Genomic DNA, 18,215 nt, shown 5'->3' on the forward strand with positions numbered 1-18,215 from the left:
CATCCTCATTCATCTTGGTAACCCTGGCAGGGTGTCTAGACTGATTATAGGGGCTGAAATACAGCCCGTCTATATCCTAGGTACTTACCACACACTTTATTCTTCCCCATATCACTTCAGAGTGGGTACCACCAATCTCATTTTATAGACAAGGAAAAGGTAAAGCCCAGATTGTTAAACAATTACTCAACCTTACAAAAGTGCAGAACCAATCTGTTCTAAAGTTAATTCCCTTTTTCCATGTGAATGTCTCAAAAATGTTTAGTAGATGAATACAGAATTAAAAGCAAATTCTGGAGATGCCTTTTATTTCAGATCTGTGATCCAGGCATATGACTCTAGACAAGAGAGGTTTATTTAGGTAATGTTGCTCTCCTTCCCTTTGAAAGAGCTCAAAGCCAAAAATATAAGCCAGACATTATCAAGGAGCAAATGAATGTCTAGAAATAAACTGAGCGTTTATAGAAGGATACACTAATTTGAACATAGGGAAACAGGTGTGAAAATTTCAGATCACTTATTATTCAAACATGCCTTGGGGGGAAAAAAGTAATATGTAACTGCAAACTGTTGATGTATTTGCAAAAAATAGTTTCTGAGTTTGTAAGTTGTTACACAATACACTGAGTTTCTTAAGGTTATAATCTTTCCTTTCCACTGAGATCATTCAGTCCCTCACTTGGATTGCTTTAAATGTAATGTGCTCAGTCAGAAGTAGAACCTGGAGTTAGGATTGCTTCACCAGAGCTAAATATTAGTCACTTTGCTCAACCCTCATTTGCCCTCTGCGGTCCCCACCCAACTCTCATTTTTCAGCCACACTCCACCAAATGCATACTTAGTGCTTGTGGTTCCAGTAACACAACACATTCAAGCTAACCTGTCTGTGGAAAGTTTGCAACCCTCTGAGTTCAGACTGGGGTTAGCCATGAAGCATGGGGTGACAGGAAATGGCATCCAGTAGTCACTCTTTCCTCTGGTCAAGTCTTTTTCACATCACTTTCATCATTGCCCGCTATTTTATTCCTCTGCTGCATCTCCTTTGGGACCCAAGAGGGAATGAGGACATGAAATAATAGCTGTCCTAATGCCACTAACCAGCCTTCACACAACGCAGCCTAGTCCTACTTATTTCTCCAGGAAAGGAAATCAAAAAACAATTGTAGAGAAACCACTCCTCGTTTCCTCTTCTATGTCTCGTGTGTGTGTGTGTGTGTGTGTGTGTGTGTGTGTGTGTAAAATTTTAATTTCCCTGTAATTGGAACTACAAAAGTCCCTCCTCAGCCCTACCGGGAAAGTGGCACTGGGCACTACCGCCCTTTCCAATGCAGTCTGCAATCCTTTTCGCGGAAGTAGAGGAGAAAAGGGGGTGGAGAAGGGCGCTGCGATGCAGCATCCGTTGAGAAAACAGGCAGTTCGCACGTGAGCGGGCTCGCAGCCTGCGGCGCCACCTGACCGGGCCTGGCGCCCCCAGTGTGGTGCAGTGGCCCAGGAAGACCAGAAGGCTCAAGCCCTCCTGAACCCCTGCTAAGTCAGAGCTCCCTTTCTGCTGGGCTCAGGCCTCGCCCGCATATACTTTTCCATCTGCTTCCACCCTGCCATCCTTCCTGGGGACCAGAAATGAAGAAAGACAACCCCCCCATCCCCCGGTATTTCGTCTTCCCCTCACAGCCTCTTCCTGTCCTGATCATCTGCTCAAAGAGAAGACGTTTCCTACACACACTCTCACCACCCGCCTCCACCTTCTGCGGCAATGAAGCCACGCCACCCTAGGGGGCTCGGCGGCCGGATGCTGGAGGGGCGCGCACTAGAGACACGCGGCACTGGAAGCAGCTCTCGGAGTCCCGTGAGCCAGGGAGACTGGGGTGCACCGCGCCACGCTGAGTCTCGGTGTGAAAGCCGAGAGCGTGAGCACCTCCTGGCCGAAGGCACGCGAGGCGCTCCTTCCCCGGGACCCCGCGCGCCCCCGCAGCTCCCGGGCAGCTGTCGGCGCGCACTGGCTGACGCGAGCTCTCCTCCCGCAGCCGCTTCGGGGTTTTTTGTCTATATAAGGGCTCGCTGGCCAACTCTGCGTTGGCACGTTTGTCACAGGCTGGCCATTATTTGCACACACGCGTGCGGCTCCGCGGGCAGCTCGGGTCGCAGACGCAGGCTCGCCCTCCTCTTAGCCGGCGCCTCCTCCTCCTCCTCCTCTCCACCTCCCTCCCCAGCTGTACTTACTTTATCTGGTCTCTGGCGCAGGGTGGGCGCTGCAGCCCTCCGTTCCCAGCAAACCGCAGCCGATTCGCCTCGCTGTCAACGGGTGAATGGAATTATTTATTTATTTATGGCCCCTGACGTGTCCTCGCCCGCCACAGCCAGCGGAGAAGGAGGCGGTGGCGGGAAGGGGAGGCGTGGCTGCTGAACGCCCTCGTGGGTGCGGAGGAGCGCGCGCCAGGGGTGGGGGCCCGGGTGGGGGCCGGACAGGCTGCAGTGGAGGCCGGCCCGGGGGATGGTGGGGGGGAGCCGCCTCCCGGTGCCTGGAGACCGACTGAGCATGCTCCAAGCGGCTGTCAAAGCTGTAGGCACTTTCTCTATCGCTCGGGGCACTCCACTTCGGATTTTAGTTTTGACCAAGGAAGAAAGCCAAAAGGCAGGTAGATCTGTCATTCCAGATGGGTCATGACTTGCTGTATCCGAAGTACTCTGTAGCCTGACCCGGGAGTCAGGTGTGCGGTAGCTCTGTCTAGATATCCCAGGCAGTTGTGCAACCCATGCATGGGAGAGGAAATCATGCAAAAAGAGAAGAATCTGGCCGAATGCAGGGAGAATGGGAGATCCTCATTGTGAGCTTGCAGGGAAAGTGTTGAGCCATTTTTCAGCTGAGGCCTTTTTGGGAGAAAGAGGTAGGGCACTGTTGGAGATTAGACTCACCAACCAAATCACTTGACGGAAAAAAATATAATTGACACCATAGGAGGAAGGGCATAGAAAACAGCACCAAAAGACATTAAAAATAAGAAGGATTTTTTTCAAATCATTTCTAATTCCTTTCATTTTTGATTTCTCAAATTACTTAGTTCTTCAAACCAGCATTTAGTTATTTGACAACGAATAGTGCTAGAGATAATGGTAATTCTGCTGTCATTGGTTTGGTCTCTTCCCCTGTCTAAAATATGCTTCTTGGTAAAGTTGGAAAGAGGAAGGGCTGGAAGGCAACATTTAAGCAACCCCAAAGACTGGGTTTCTTTAATATCTTTAAGTTAAATTGCCACTTTAGAGAAATCGAAACTATCCAAAAGAATAATTGTAGGTTTTGGCTTGACAAGTCCTATTGCAGTTTGTCTACCAGTTTAACTAGCTTTCTCCTCCTTGATTTCACAATAATCATTTTAAGGTGTGTTCTATGATTCTTCACATTTTACGAATTTATAAAAAGAGTTAGGTCATTTGGGTAAATTCACATTGTCTTTGCCACAGCTAGTCTGTTGTAATGGACAAAATTTGAATTTCAATTTTTGCAGCTATGAAATAAAAGTAATATCCATCTTGTGTTGATTTCATAAGATTTAAGTACAATAATATACATGAAGTGGCTGGTAGGCATAACACAAGATGAATAAATAATGGTGATTAATAACTTCAAAATTATTGGAAGATAATTTTATTGAAAGAATGATATTTGAAAATGAAAAAAGGGCAGAAAAATTACAGAAAGGATTTCATATTTTTATGCTAAAAATGCTTAAATAGACATTTGTATAAGACATAATAGGCATTTGATAATGATGAAATGTCTAGCAGTGACTATAAACACTTCATTTAATTACAAAAAAGTTAAACATTTAAAAGAAACAACACAAAGGCACATTTCAAGGTCATAGTCTTGAGCGTTTGCTATTGACATTTTTCCTGCTCATTCATCACTTTTATATCCTGTCAAAGAAGAGGAAGAAGAAAGACCATATGCTTTCTGAATTTTGATCCTATTCTCCCTTTTCCTTCTCTGTGATTTTTTGTTGTTGTTTTTTTCTTATAGTCCCATGTTCTTGACCTGTTTAACCTATTGCTGAACGCCAGACATCACTACTTGTAGCATGATATCGTAACCTTCTTTTTAAGTCTTGTTTTTTCAACAATTAAAACTCTGGATCTAATTTACCTACCTTCTTTTTAAGTCTTGTTTTTTCAACAATTAAAACTCTGGATCTAATTTACCTACTGTCACAGAGTTAGTATTTGGGAACTCATTTCTAAATTGCTTTGTTGTGATAGGTATGTTATGTAAAATTTGATTTGACTAGAAAGGAATCTGAAAGGAGGGAAAATCAGCTAAGAATAAATTCAGCCAATTTATCTTATGACTTATAGTTTAATATTGTTAAGAAATTGAGAAAAAAATACAATTTAAGGAAAAAACAAGCCATATGATTAGAACTTGGAATGCTCTGGTAAAATATTTGCCTTGATTTCTATTCATAAGCTGAAATCACAGTGGGAAAAACAAATAGCAATACACTTAACATTCTAGCAATTCATATTCCACAGATGAGCAAACTGTGAATACATACATCACATATATACTCATGAAGTCCACATGTCTTTTACTATATACCCACATCCTTGTGGTTTAGGTTCTTTTTCTCTTCTTCATTCCTCAGTCATGCACAATCTTCTCACATTTTTCTGTCTTTTCTCATTCACTGCCCTCTTTTCCATATCAAACTTGTGTAAACCTTTTTTCCTCCTTTAATGCCCAGCGAATATATCATCACTTCTATAGCATTTTAAGGATTCTTTGTTAACAAATAAGGATTAAGTTCATCTTTCTCTGTGATCCTGCCCACAGAAAATGATTTAGGCCTCTATCTGGGGCATTTTGTTTCTGCTTCATATATGACTATATTATAATATGATTTTTATTTCTGTAGCCCCAATATATTAGGCTGTTTGAAAGTAGAGATGACATTTTATTCATCTCTGGGATTGTCACAGGCATTTGAGCCAGAGTGACTCCATCTTGAGTAAGACCTGGGTAAAATGAGGCTGAGACTTCTTGGGCTGCATTCCCAGGAGATTAAGGCATTCTTAGTCACAGAATAAGAAGGAGGTTGGCACAAGATACAGGTCATAAAGACCGTGCTGATAAAATAGGAGGCAGTAAAGAAGCCAGCTAAAACCCACCAAAACCAAAATGGAGACGAAAGTGACCTCTGGTCCTCCTCACTCCTCATTATGTGCTAATTACAATACATTGGCATGCTAAAAGACACTCCCACCAGTGCCATGACAGTTTACAAATGCCATGATAAGGTCAGGAAGTTACCCCATACGGTCTAAAATGAGGAGAAACCCTCAGTTCCAAGAATTTCCCGCCCCTTTCCCAGAAAACTCATGAATAATCCATCTCTTGTTAACATATAATCAAGAGGTAATAGTAAGTATGAGCAGCAGAGCAGCCCATGCTGCTACTCTGCCTATGGTGTAGCCGTTTTTTTTTCGTTGTTGTTCCTTTACTTTCCTAGTACTCCTGCTTTCACTTTATAGACTCACCCCAAATTATTTCTTGTATGAAATCCAAGAACCCTCTCTTGGGGTTTGGATCAGGACCCCCTTCTGGTAACAGAATCATCTATCATGCAGCACAAATCCTTGCAGATAGAAAATAGTAATTTTTGCCAAATGAAGAAAACGGATGACAGTGTGGCTGTAGGCAACAGATATGTGGTAGAAGCTATTGGTGCTCACAGTATCTATGATCTGCCTGGCTCCACACTTCCTGGCTTTCCTTACAGTTATATTGGGACCATGCAACTATGTAGTTCTAAAACAGTGTGAGTGGAAGTGACGTGTAATTTCTGGTTAAGGGAGTTAAGACCCAGTGTGCCTCCTTCATCACTCCCTTTCCCTGCCATAGTACCATGTTTCTGATGAACTAGCTACAAAATGGAATCACTGAAAAAGAAAGAAAGACTGCTTGAATTGCACTGTACTTTGTGTGAGCAAGACACCATTGTTTTAAGCCTTGGAAGTTTCAGGCTCTATTTGTCATGGGAACAAAACCTAGCCTATTCTGACCAATATAAGATATTACTTAAAAAGACTATAAATCGGTCGGGTGCAGTGGCTCATGCTTGTAATCCCAGCACTTTAGGAGGCCAAGGCAGGTGGATCACCTGAGGTCAGAAGTTTAAGACTAGCCTAGCCAACATGGTGAAACCCCATCTCAACTAAAAATACAAAAAAAAAAAAAAAAAAAAATTAACCAGGCGTGGTGGTGGGCACCTGTAATCCCAGCTACTTCAGGAGGCTGAGGCAGAAGAATCCCTTGAATCCGGGAGGCGGAGGTTGCAGTGAGCCAAGATTGCACCACTGCACTCCAGCCTGGGTGACAAGAGCAAAATTCCATCTCAAAAAAAAGAAATTGTAAATCATAAAGGCATAAAATCCCCAAGGAAACATTGAACTTTTGAAAATGCACTAATGTGTTCTTAAGTCAAAACTAAAAATATGGTCTCATGACCCCAAAATTCATATAATAGCCTTTTCAGAGTAAGACTGTGAGATTAAATTAAGGGTGTGTGTGTTTATAAACTACACATAATAGATTTGTTATAGCTAAGTACAAAAGACCAGATGTCCCAATGCTCCCCTCAACTTGGGTGAAAACAAATGTACACCTGCCTTCAAGTGGCAACATACTGTGGTTGAGATTGTAACTGACTAGCAGCTGTGAATATGATTGCTGTGACCTGGTTTCACAGATTATACAAACTATAGAAATATATCTCCACTGCTTCTAGATTTAAATCTTGAGCATATCTATATAGGCTACTTTGGAAATATCTTCTATGAAAAACTCCCATAGGATTTTGGGGAATGACAATCTAGTCCAATTCAACAAAGCATATAAAAGGGGAATCAATTACATTGGCATTGCTGTATGGTATGCCTTTAAATAACAGCACACAAGAATCTTTGGTTTAAAACAAAATGGTTTTTTTGGCTCCAAGAATCTCTCAATGGATTATGTATTTAAAAACTTGTTTGTTGGGGTATTTTTCTAAATTTACATTTTATCAATTATTATCTACAAACTAAACTTAATGGATTCTGGGTGTTTTATAGATGCTTTACCATGTAAATATTCTGATTATTTTGAATGCATATAAGATTGGAAACTTAAAAGTTATCATCATAGGCTGTAAACTTTTCAGGCAGAAATCTTGTAAATGGTGGCTAATGAGTATTAATACTTAATATATTTTATGAAATGAATCAATGATGACTGAATGTGTTATCAAGAAGCTAAGGGCTTTAGTGCCTTTTTCTGTACAGTTGATCCTTGCTGGGTTCCTTAACTTCTCTGAGTCATAGGTTTTTACTTTAAGACCTTAATAATTATTAATAGCTTCACTTTCTAAAATTCAGTGATACTTGTGAGCATTTCAAGGGTGCAAAGATCCACAGAATTTATGCATAATCATAACTAATGAAGAAAATATTTATGTAGTTTTTTTCTATTAAACTAGAAATAAATGTTTACTTCTCAGGTTTTGGAGAACAGTGTTAATTAGGATGCTTTATAAAATGTGACCATAAATTTACCCGCTTAATTTTTAGTATTTGTATTACTTGCCATGTGCCTGGAATGTCCTTGAAGGGTTAGTCATTGTTTGCATCAACATAATACCTCATAGGTCACAAGAGAGTTTCATGCAAAACATTCTCACCTGCGGGAAGGTTTCTCAGTAAACTGGGTTTTCAGCTGCTGTTGCTTTGTTTCATTGCTCAAAGTTAAGGCCATGTTGCCATTCTGTTTTCCATTCAGGAACTTTTCTTCTGCTTTCCATCTGGCAGGAATTTTTGTGCTGTTTTGCTATACAGGCATACCTCAGAGATAGTGCATTTTCATTTCCAAACTACCATAAAGTGAATCACATGAATTTTTTGGTTTTCCAGTGTATATAATAGTTATGTTTACACTATATCATAGTCTATTAAGTGTGGAATAGCCTATGTCTGAGAAAACAGTATATGTACCTTAATTAAAACTATCATATTTCTAAAAAATGCTAACCATCATATAAGTCTTCAGAGAGTCATCATCTTTTTGCTGGTGGAAGGTCTTGCCTTGAGGCAAGGTCAGTGGATCAGGGTGGTGGTTGCTGAAGTTTCAGGTGGCTGTGGCAATTTCTGAAAATGAAGTTTGCTGCATTGATTGAGTCTTCCTTTCAAGAAAGATTTCTCTATAGCATGTGATGTTGTTTGATGGCATTTGATCAATAGACCTTTCAAAATTGGAGTCAACCCTCTCAAACCCTAATGCAGCTTTGTCAACCAAGATTATGTAATATTCTAAATCCTTTATTGTCACTTCACCAATGATGACAGCATCTGCACCAGGAGTAGATTCTATTTCAAGAAACCACTTTCTTTGCTTATCCATAAGAAGCAACTCTTCATCTGTTGGCAAGTTTTATCATGAGATTCTTATGATAAAATGAGCAAATTCAGTCACAACTTCAGTCTACATTTTTAATTCTAGTTAACTTTGTTTCCACTACATGTGCAGTTATTTCCTCCACTGAAGTCTTGAACCCCTCAAAGTCATCCATGAGGGTAAGAATCAACTTCTTCGAAACTACTGTTAATGTTGCTATTTTGACCTCTTCCTATGAATCATAAATGTTCTTAATGGCACCTAGAATGGTGAATTATTTCCAGGTTTTCAATTTAGTTAGCCCATATTCATCAGAGAATCCACTATCTGTCACAGCTATAGCCCTATGAAATATACGTCTTAATTGATAGGACTTGAAAGTTGAAATGACTCCTTGATCCATGGTCTGTAGAATGGACAGTGTGTTAGCAATTATGAAAACAACATTCATCTCCTTTACATCTCTATCAGAGCTCTCAGGTGACCAGATGCATTGTAAATAAGCAGTAATATTTTGAAAGGCATCTTTTGTTTCTGAGAAGTAGGTGCCAAAGTGGGCACATTTCCATTTAAATTTTCCATGTAAATGGAGTTGTAAATTGTAAAGCTTAATAGAAATAAAAGATGATATTATTATATATAACATATACACATATTTCTAAAATAAATAGTCCTTCAGAAATAAGATAGTAAAAGTTCATCTCTATAGTTTTTTAAAAGAAAAATTGGACAATTGCAAAATCTAGAAATAGTTTTCTATAGAAAAATTAATCACTTCACTGGTGTATTACTCTAAATAAATTCCTTATTCCATTAATATTAGATGTTTATCTTTGGTTAACTATATGAAGCAGCATTTATCACATAGCAGCTACAGACCCAGTTATAAAGTAGTGCACTAAAAAAATATTTATTTTCCTCTGCAATTCAATCCAATTATACTCTGAGACTGAAATTCCTCCCCGTAACTATTCTAGAGAGAATTTTATCTTTTTTTCCACTCTAGATATGGGATCTTTGAAAATTATCCTCTTTTGGCTGAGTGTGGTGGCTCACACCTATAATCCCATATTTTGGGAGGCCAAAGCAGGTGGATCCCTTGCACCCAGCAGTTTGGAATCAGCCTGGGCAACCTAGCAAGACCCCATCTCTACAAAAATAAAAAAACATAAGTTTCATGTGGTGATGTGCACCTGTAGTCCCAGCTACTTGGAAGGCTGAGGGAGGATGATCACTGGAACCCAGGAGTTAGAAGCTGCAGTGAGCTATGATTATGCCACTGCACCCCAGCATGGATGACAGAGTGAAATACTGTCTCTAAAAAAATAAGTAGAAAAACTCTAAATGTATCATTATTATTTTTGCTTCCTTTCTGCTCTGCTTACTATTTATGTGTTTTAAAAAGGAGTATAAATCAACGATAATGTTATGCTCATAGATTTTGTTTCCTGAATGGGTGTTGCTTGTCTCTGCTCCACGATGTCTGAAGCCCCAGCTGGTAAGACTGGAACACAAAAACACAAGCCTCTAATGTCACCTAGAGGCTTCTTCAATCACATGTCTGATACTTGGGCAGGAATGACTGAAAGGCCAGGTTCACTTGAGCCTCCTGATTGGGGCACCTAAACATGGCTTCTCTGTGTGGCTTGGGATTCTTAGAGCATGATGGCTGTGTTCCAAAATGTAGCATACTGAAAGATAGCCTTGCAAGAACAAGGTAGAAGTTAACCTAGACTCAGAAGTTACTTGAGGCTCAAAATAACACAAATGTATGAATTCACTGTTTTGTAAGTCAAAATTCTGAATGACTTGGTGGTTCCTTTGCTCTGGGTCTCACAATCTGGGGGAAAATCTTCCAAGTTCTTTCAGGTTGCGGGCAGTACTCAGGCCCTTGCAATTGTAGGGCTGAGGTCCCCATGTCCTTGGTAGATGTCAGCTGGGAAACTTTCAGCTCCTTAAGGCCACTGGAGTTCCTCGTCACATTGCCCCTTCATCTTCAAAAAGCAACAGAGCCTGGCGTCTTCTCATGTTTCAAACTTCTCTGACTTTTTCTTCAGCTCCATCTCTTCTTCTGCCATAACAGAATACGATACACTGGGTGGCTTAAACAATATTTATTTTTCACAGTTTGGAAACTTGAAGTCAAAGATCAAGGTGCCAGCATGAGCAGGTTCTTGGCGATAGCCTCTGCCTGGTTTACAGGTGACCATCTTGCTGTGCCCTTACGTCAGGGAGATAGCTTTCTAGCTCTCTTATTTACTTTTATGAAAGGGATTCCATCAGGAGGATTCCACCCTCATGACTTCATCTAAACCTAATTACCATCCAAAGGCCCCATCTCCAAATACCATCGCATTGTAAGTTAGAGTTTCAACATGTGAATTTTGAGGGGACACAAACATTCAGTTGTTGGCAACTGTAAAGTTGGAGCAACCCCCATACTGAACTCTTGGTCTCTGTGGTAAAAGATATTATAGTAGGAAAGCCAAGCCTCTGAATCTAAGTCACCCTGCACAGTAGTAGTATCATAGCCAATGAGGTTTATCCGAGGCACAATTATTGCTAATTGAAATCTTTTCACAATATCCTGCCATGATGACCTGAAATATAGTCATATATTTCAAGTATTGGCAATTACAGTCTTTATGGAGACTGAACAAAAACAAAACAAAACAAAACAAAAAAACAATATCACATATTGGGGAAAAAGGGGACTCTCAGGAGATTAGAGCCACCCTTAAAGGAAGCAGGAGTGGTAGTCCGATGATATTTTAATTCACAAACTGTCTCCTATAGAAAATAAATAATTTCTGAAAGACCATTGTAAACTACCATGAACTCAACCAAGTAGTAGCTCTGATTGCCACCGCCATGCCAGAAATGGTATCTTTGTTTAAGCAGATAAATATAAATATACCCTCAAGTACATATCATGGAGTCATTAATTGGGTGAATGCACTCTTTTCTATGCCAATGAGAAAGGAAAGATGAGAGCCAGTTTGCTTTCATATGGAATAGACCAAAAATGATACATTTAGAGTTTTTCTTCAAGGATTTCCTAACTTTCCTTTTCTCTCACATGATATAGTATGAAGAGATCTGACTATCTGGACCTCTCACAGAACATCAAGCTGACCCATTACACTGGTAGCATGATATTTACCAGACCCGTTGAGAGAGAGGTGCCTAACACACTGGAGTTCTTAGAAAGACACATCACTCCTGTGGGTGGGAGATAAACATAGTGAAGCTTAGAAATCTTCCACTTCTGTACAATTTTTAGGGATTCAATAGTGCAGGGTGTGTCAGAATAGCCCCTCCCAAGTAAAGATACATTATTACACTTTGCAACTCCTGCTTTGTAAAAGGAAGTATATTGTCCATTAACCTCTTTGCATTTTTTGGCAGCATATTTGAAACCTACAAATACTGCCCTAGCTCATACACTAAGTTATGTGAAAAGCTGCCATCTTTCAGTGGTGTTCAGAGGAAGAAAAGTCCTTATAATGTAAGCACCCTTGCCTGCTGAGAAACACAATCCAACAGGTCCTATGTTATTAGTGGTGGTAATCAGTGGTAACTATATATATATGGAGAGAGGGAGTTTATTTTTAGATAATTAGTACATTTTGCAGTGGTAACTATATATACATATATATATATATATATAGTGCATTCACCCAATTATATATATATGTATATAACTATACACATGTATAGTTATGTACCACTGATTACCACCACCAACATAGGAACTGTTGGATTGTGTGTGTTTGTGTGTGTGTGTGTATATATATATATATATAAATTATATCATGTGGGCTTTGTGGAAATCCTTAGTGATATATACAAACTTACAGGCAGTAGCAAATGACCTGGCTGCTGGTCAGAGGCCCATTTAATGGGAAACACCTTTACTACTAGAACTTGAACTGAAAATACTATTAAGAATAAAAAAGTTTATTTTTAGATAATGGAAATTATTTAAATGGCATGTTCTTGAACCTGAGGGAGCACTAATGTGATTACTAGTGAGACAATCACATTAAAACCTCCCTGGGCTTCAAGACCATGCCATTTGCAACATAGTATCTCATACCTTTTGAAAAACTACTGGCTACTGGGCCCTGGGAAAGAATAAGTGTCTGATATCAAATGAGCATGTCCAAGGAATTGCCAGTTATCAGCTGGATCCTGTCAACCCCACCAAATCACAGGAAGATCCAGCAATGATTCATTACAAAATGGCAATGGTGCATGTAGCATCAAGCATGAGTAGCACCAGCGGGTACAAGAAAGTAACATGAGCAGTTAGCTCAGACTCCCATGGCACCCACAACTATTGCACCAGCACACCTCCCCTAGCCACATATACAGCTATATGAGGGATCCCATACAGCCATCAGGGAGGAGATAAAAAGACAAAATTTGTTTTATGTATGGGTCAGTTCAGCATAGACAGCTGCACTGCAGCCTTATTCACAGGTAGCCTTAAAAAACAGAGGTGAAGAAAGATCTTGCTAATGGGAAGAGCTTCAGATGGTGCACCTTGTCATGCACATTGCGTGAAAAAAGATGTGGTCTAAGGTTAGGATACATACAAACTCTTAGGCAGTAACAAATGATCTGGCTCCTGATCAGAGGCCTGGAACATAAAGGATAGGGAGAATGTGGACAAAGATGTCTGGAATATAGGTATATGGATGAACGTAGGGGAGTGGTCATAAAGTGTGAAGATGTTTATATCATATGTTGGTGCCCACCAGAAAGCATCCACCACAGAAGAGTCGCTAAACAAGCAAGCGCTTAAAGTGACCACTAGGTTGATGTCAGCCAGCTTCTGTCATTGGCCATGCCAGCGCAGTTATGATGAACACATATAAAGCAGCTATGAGGAAAAAAAAATGGAGGCTACGCATAGACCCAAAAGTATGGACCCTGACTTTTACCAAGGCTTATCTAGGCATTCTTTCTGCCAAGTATTCAATCTGCTGCAATAGAGACCAATGTCAAGGCCAGATATGGGACCATTCCTTCAGGAGACCAATTGACCACTTTGTAGCAAGCTGTCTACATTGGGGCCCTTCAATCGTGAAAGAGCCAGCATTTCATTCTCATAGGAATAGACATATTTCATGTATGAGTTTGCCTTTTCTGCATACGGGACCTCAGCCAGCACTATTACCTGAACTTATTTGATCCACTGGCTTGTTATCTCACATAACATCATATCAGATCAGGGGATGCACTTTTCAGCAAAGGAGATGCTGGAGAGGACCCTTATCCATGTTATCTACTGGTCATTACACCGACTGGATTCAGAGGTATCTGGCCTAATAGAGCATTACAATGGAGTCTGAGGGCACAGCTGGAGTGTCAGCCCAGAGCCACCGGTCTGCAAAAATGGGGTACCATTTTCCAGAGTTCAGTGTATGCATTAAATTGATGGCACAACCTTGCTTACTCCCTCTTCTCTAATAAACACCTTGCCCACTAAATTCAGTGTCATTGTATGCTTCTTGAGAAACCAATCTGTGACTTTATAAATACTTCCTCAGTTTAGAAGTAAGGAACTGCAGATCAGGCACAGTTTCTCTCATCTTTGCCTTTGAAATTCACATTCAAGACACAGAACTATGTGAAATTCCTACACATAAAGAATACAAATCATCATTAAGCCAGTAGTTTAAAAAGAGTTAAATATGCAATTTTAAGCCCCTTCTTTCTAAACTCTGGTTGTCTCTGGTAATCACATGCAGTAATTTAATTTTGAGTATGTAGATTAAATCATACACATAAATGTATTTTTATTTTTTATTTTATTAGCAAGCTCACCTTTCTAAGTGAATCATATTTACTTTTAATACTTTTTACTCAGGCTTTATGAAGTATAATTTACTTCCAGGAAAATTCACATTTTGTAGGTATATAGTCTTCTGAATTTTGACAAAAGTATTCACCCGTGTAACCATTACTATAATTAAGTGGTCAATTCACTAACTCTACCACCAGCCCATGGAAACCACTGATTGAGGTTTTTGGTTTTGGTTTGTAAATACTTTGTAAATACTTTTCTTTTTTAAAAAAAATTCTGCAACATTGTTTCTTTTTGACAGTTTATTGCCCTTCACGATCATGCCTGGTATTTTAGAATGACTCCAATTTAGTGATATCAGGACAGCTCTCAGGAATTTCCTTTTTTTTTTTTTTTTTTTTCCTGCATGTTCTGGAACATCTTATATCCACCTGGGGAGGGTTACCACTGCTGCATGACATGACATGTTCATCCACTTTCCACATTGCCTAGCTCTGGGGCTTTACCTTCTGCCTTTTCTAATCAGTCAAGCTAGCTCCTTCTTTCTCAGAGTTCATTGCTTTAAGGTTCTCAAAGATTCTCTGCTTGAACTGAGTAATCACACACAGCCTCCAAGACTCATGAAATGAAATGAATTTATGTTTCAACTCTAGTAATTCTATCACCTACTTTGTCCCTATAAGTCTTAGATTTAAATGACTTACTGCTTCATTAAGTTGTAAGCCCATTTAATGGGAAACACCTTTACTACTAGAAGTTGCAGGAAAAATATTATGAAGAATAAAAAAGTTTATTTAGATAATGGAAACGAATCTTAATTCAAGCCCTCATTAAGGTTCAAATAGATTATTAAAATGTTCTTCTAAATGATTTCCCTACCTCTAATTTTATTCCACCTTCAGCATTTTATCCTTTGTAAGGACATCTGTATTATCCTCCCTACTAACTCTTCTAATGAAAGTGAAAGATTAAAAAGTGAAGACTAAAAAGAAATCCCATGAGAAGCTGATGTAACATTTAAGGTGATGTGCAGGTTTATTTAAAATAATGCCTCTGTTCCCTATCCAGCATAATACAATGACTGTTCTTCTGGGAAGCACTTTCAAGAAAGAAATATAGATATATAATATTTGCTTTTCCACCAGAGCAACACTGTGTAGTTCATACAACATTTTTTGACCAAGCCTGAATTTCATGTTGTAATAGGAGAAAGCGATTTGGAGATTAGGGGAGTCCTATGTTCTTGTACCTTTTCGTAGTCTGAGAAGAGATTCAAGTTTGCAATACTATTTGCCTTATTGAGTCATAAAATCCTTTATTAAACATTTCCTTATGAGAATCCAAGAAGGGTAAATCTATATAAAATCTATAATTCAAGATTGGATGAATGAATCTGCTACCTTTTTCTTAGAAAAAAAATCTGGGCATTTTTATTACTATTTAGAACAACAAATGGCTCACAAACCCATTAGTTCCCATTCCAAATTGTTGTAATTAAAATGATTATTCTTAATATTTCTTATTTCAATTTCCTTATAAATATAATTAGCCTTAATCAGGGCTTCTGACTTATTATTCATTTTACAGTTGAAAACATTGCAATATTCTAGATGAATTTTCCACTTAAGTTGTCCTCATGTTTTCCATATCTGATATTATTTGAATATTATCTAATGCATATTAATTTTATATGCACAAGAATAAAGTACTAGTTAATAATTGACCGCTGTTTCTTACAAGTTAAAACTTGAAATGGATGATTAGTCAATATACACGAAAGTAGAAATATTTGATTGCAATTACATTAGGAGACATTTCTCCTGTAACTTTATGTACGGCCTCTGTCATGCTTGATACCAGCCACATCTACATGTATTCTCAAAAATGGAGCTAATGATTTAGCAAATGTTTATTGAGTACTTATTATTCTGTGCAGCAAAAATGGAAACAATAGGTATTTCATGAGTACTCACGATGTATTAGGATCTATGTCCAAACTTCGATGTGCATTATGTCTTTTAATCTTCACAAGCACAAGAAAGATTAGTACATTTTGCAGGTGAGGAGTCTGAAGCACATAAATCTTAAGCGCTATGCTCATGTCACACAGCAAGTCAGAAACATCCAGTCTACTCAAGCCTGTCTGATTCCAGGGATTTTGCTATTATCGACTACACTTTAGGGCTATGCCTTTTTAGTTATAGGCACAAAGATGAATGAGAAATGGTTCTTGCCTGAAAGAACTTTACCAGCTAGTAGATAATCTAGTTAAAACACATATAAAAATAATGATAACTCATGATGGAAAGATATAGCCAACATATGAATTCAGATCAAGCAAGGGTGAACGGAGCAATTTCTTGTAGTTGAAGGGATCATGAATGGCTTCTTATAGGACAGAAAGCTAACAGAGTGCAATGATTAAAATCTTGGGCTACTTGAATTTAAACCCGTGTTCTGCTACTTAATAGCTACATAACCTTGGGCCTCTTTTAGAGTCTCAATTTCTTTATCTGTGAAATGTGGATGCTGATAATAATAATAGTAATTGCTTAATAGGGCTATTGTGAAAATTCAAAGATCCAATATTTAAAAAATAGGTAGACTCATGCCTGGCACATACTACAGACTATCTATCCATTAAAAAAATGTAAATGACGAGTTAATGCGTGCAGCACATCAACATGGCACATGTATACATATGTAACAAACCTGCACGTTGTGCACTTGTACCCTAGAACTTAAAGTATAATAAAAATCAATCAATCAATCAATCAATCAATCAATCAATCAGGATCTTACAAGACAAGAGGAAAAATTGCTTTTTACATGGAGAAAAACGAAATTAGAAGAGTGGGGGTTTAGCATTTCTTGGGGATATATTAGATCCTCCAAGTCACTATGGAATTGTTATTATGATATAAATTGTAAAGTAAAGATTCTAGGACTCTGAGAAGTAATAATTGCACCAACATGTATAGCACATATGTAACAAAATTAGTTGTAAAATACAACATATAGGATTAACATAACTCACTCTGAAGTTTCTCAGACCTAGCATTATCTTTGATTGAGCCTATTTATTTCTTCATATCTGACCAGTCATTATAGTCTGCCATTTGTACCTCCATAATCTTTCTTGAATCTATCTTCTCCCCCCACTTCCAGCTGCTTCTTCCTTATTAAGGATTGCTGCTCTCTACTCCCTTTAAATTATTTCCATAACCTTTCAACATACTTTCTCTCCGCCTTCCCCTCTTGTTTTTACTTTAAAGGACAGATTTGAGTCTGTCACTTGACAGATAATATATTTGAAAGCCTCACAATACCAGAATATCCTTTACATAAAAAGCAAAACAAAAACAAAAAAACACCTGTTTCTAATTTCTCACAGAATGACACTGGCTCTCTGAAGCAGATCTTTCCACTTTGCACATTCTTGGCTTCCTGAATTTATTTGTTGTGCTTTCTCTTTGTTGTCTGGTCAACCTCTTCTCTTGACTATTTTTATAATGTGATGTAATGGATCTTTCCAGTAGTCTCAGAATTCTGGCAAAAAGACTGGATACATTCATGAAGCACCTACTACAAAATTGCCAAAAGAACAGCGTGACCATAACCTAGATAAAAGAAGACTAGAAAGTTAATATAGGAAGGTTCTTAAAGGGAATTTGTAAAAATAAAGGACACGTTTGTTTGCCACTTTCTAACTTTTCAATCAAACACTGTAAGAATTTTTGAAAGTACCCTTGGGAGGACTTGACATGAGTTCTCAAATATTTGGGAATATATATTACCATGGAAACATAGAAATACATGCATCCTTCTTGTCTTCAGGAGTCTGATGGAGGGAGCTGGCTAAGATACTTATAACAGAAGGGAAGAGAGAGAGTGTTAATTTCAGAAGCCACACATCTACCGCTTGGCAAAGCAAAGTTGCATAATTTCCCCATAAGGCAATCAGATGCCAGGGAATGT

At 38.8% G+C, this 18,215-nt stretch overlaps 1 protein-coding gene and 1 non-coding gene across 2 annotated transcripts in view; one reads left to right on the plus strand and one right to left on the minus strand.

The window, feature by feature from the left end:
* The window catches only part of SLC16A7 (solute carrier family 16 member 7), a 178,507-nt gene extending 176,042 nt beyond the window's left edge, over positions 1–2,465 (minus strand). The window contains exon 1 of the mRNA XM_032173201.2: positions 2,221–2,465. The gene's annotated coding sequence lies outside the window, so the exon portion shown is untranslated. The remainder of the gene's footprint in view (positions 1–2,220) is intronic.
* Positions 2,466–10,927: 8,462 nt separating this feature from the next.
* Positions 10,928–11,074, plus strand: LOC116481386 (U4 spliceosomal RNA). Its single transcript, XR_004251543.1, has one exon. It is a non-coding gene; the product is annotated as a U4 spliceosomal RNA (small nuclear RNA).
* Positions 11,075–18,215: the final 7,141 nt, after the last annotated feature.

This window comes from Hylobates moloch, unplaced genomic scaffold (genome assembly GCF_009828535.3).
Source record: "Hylobates moloch isolate HMO894 unplaced genomic scaffold, HMol_V3 SCAFFOLD_13, whole genome shotgun sequence".
Taxonomy (NCBI): domain Eukaryota; kingdom Metazoa; phylum Chordata; class Mammalia; order Primates; family Hylobatidae; genus Hylobates; species Hylobates moloch.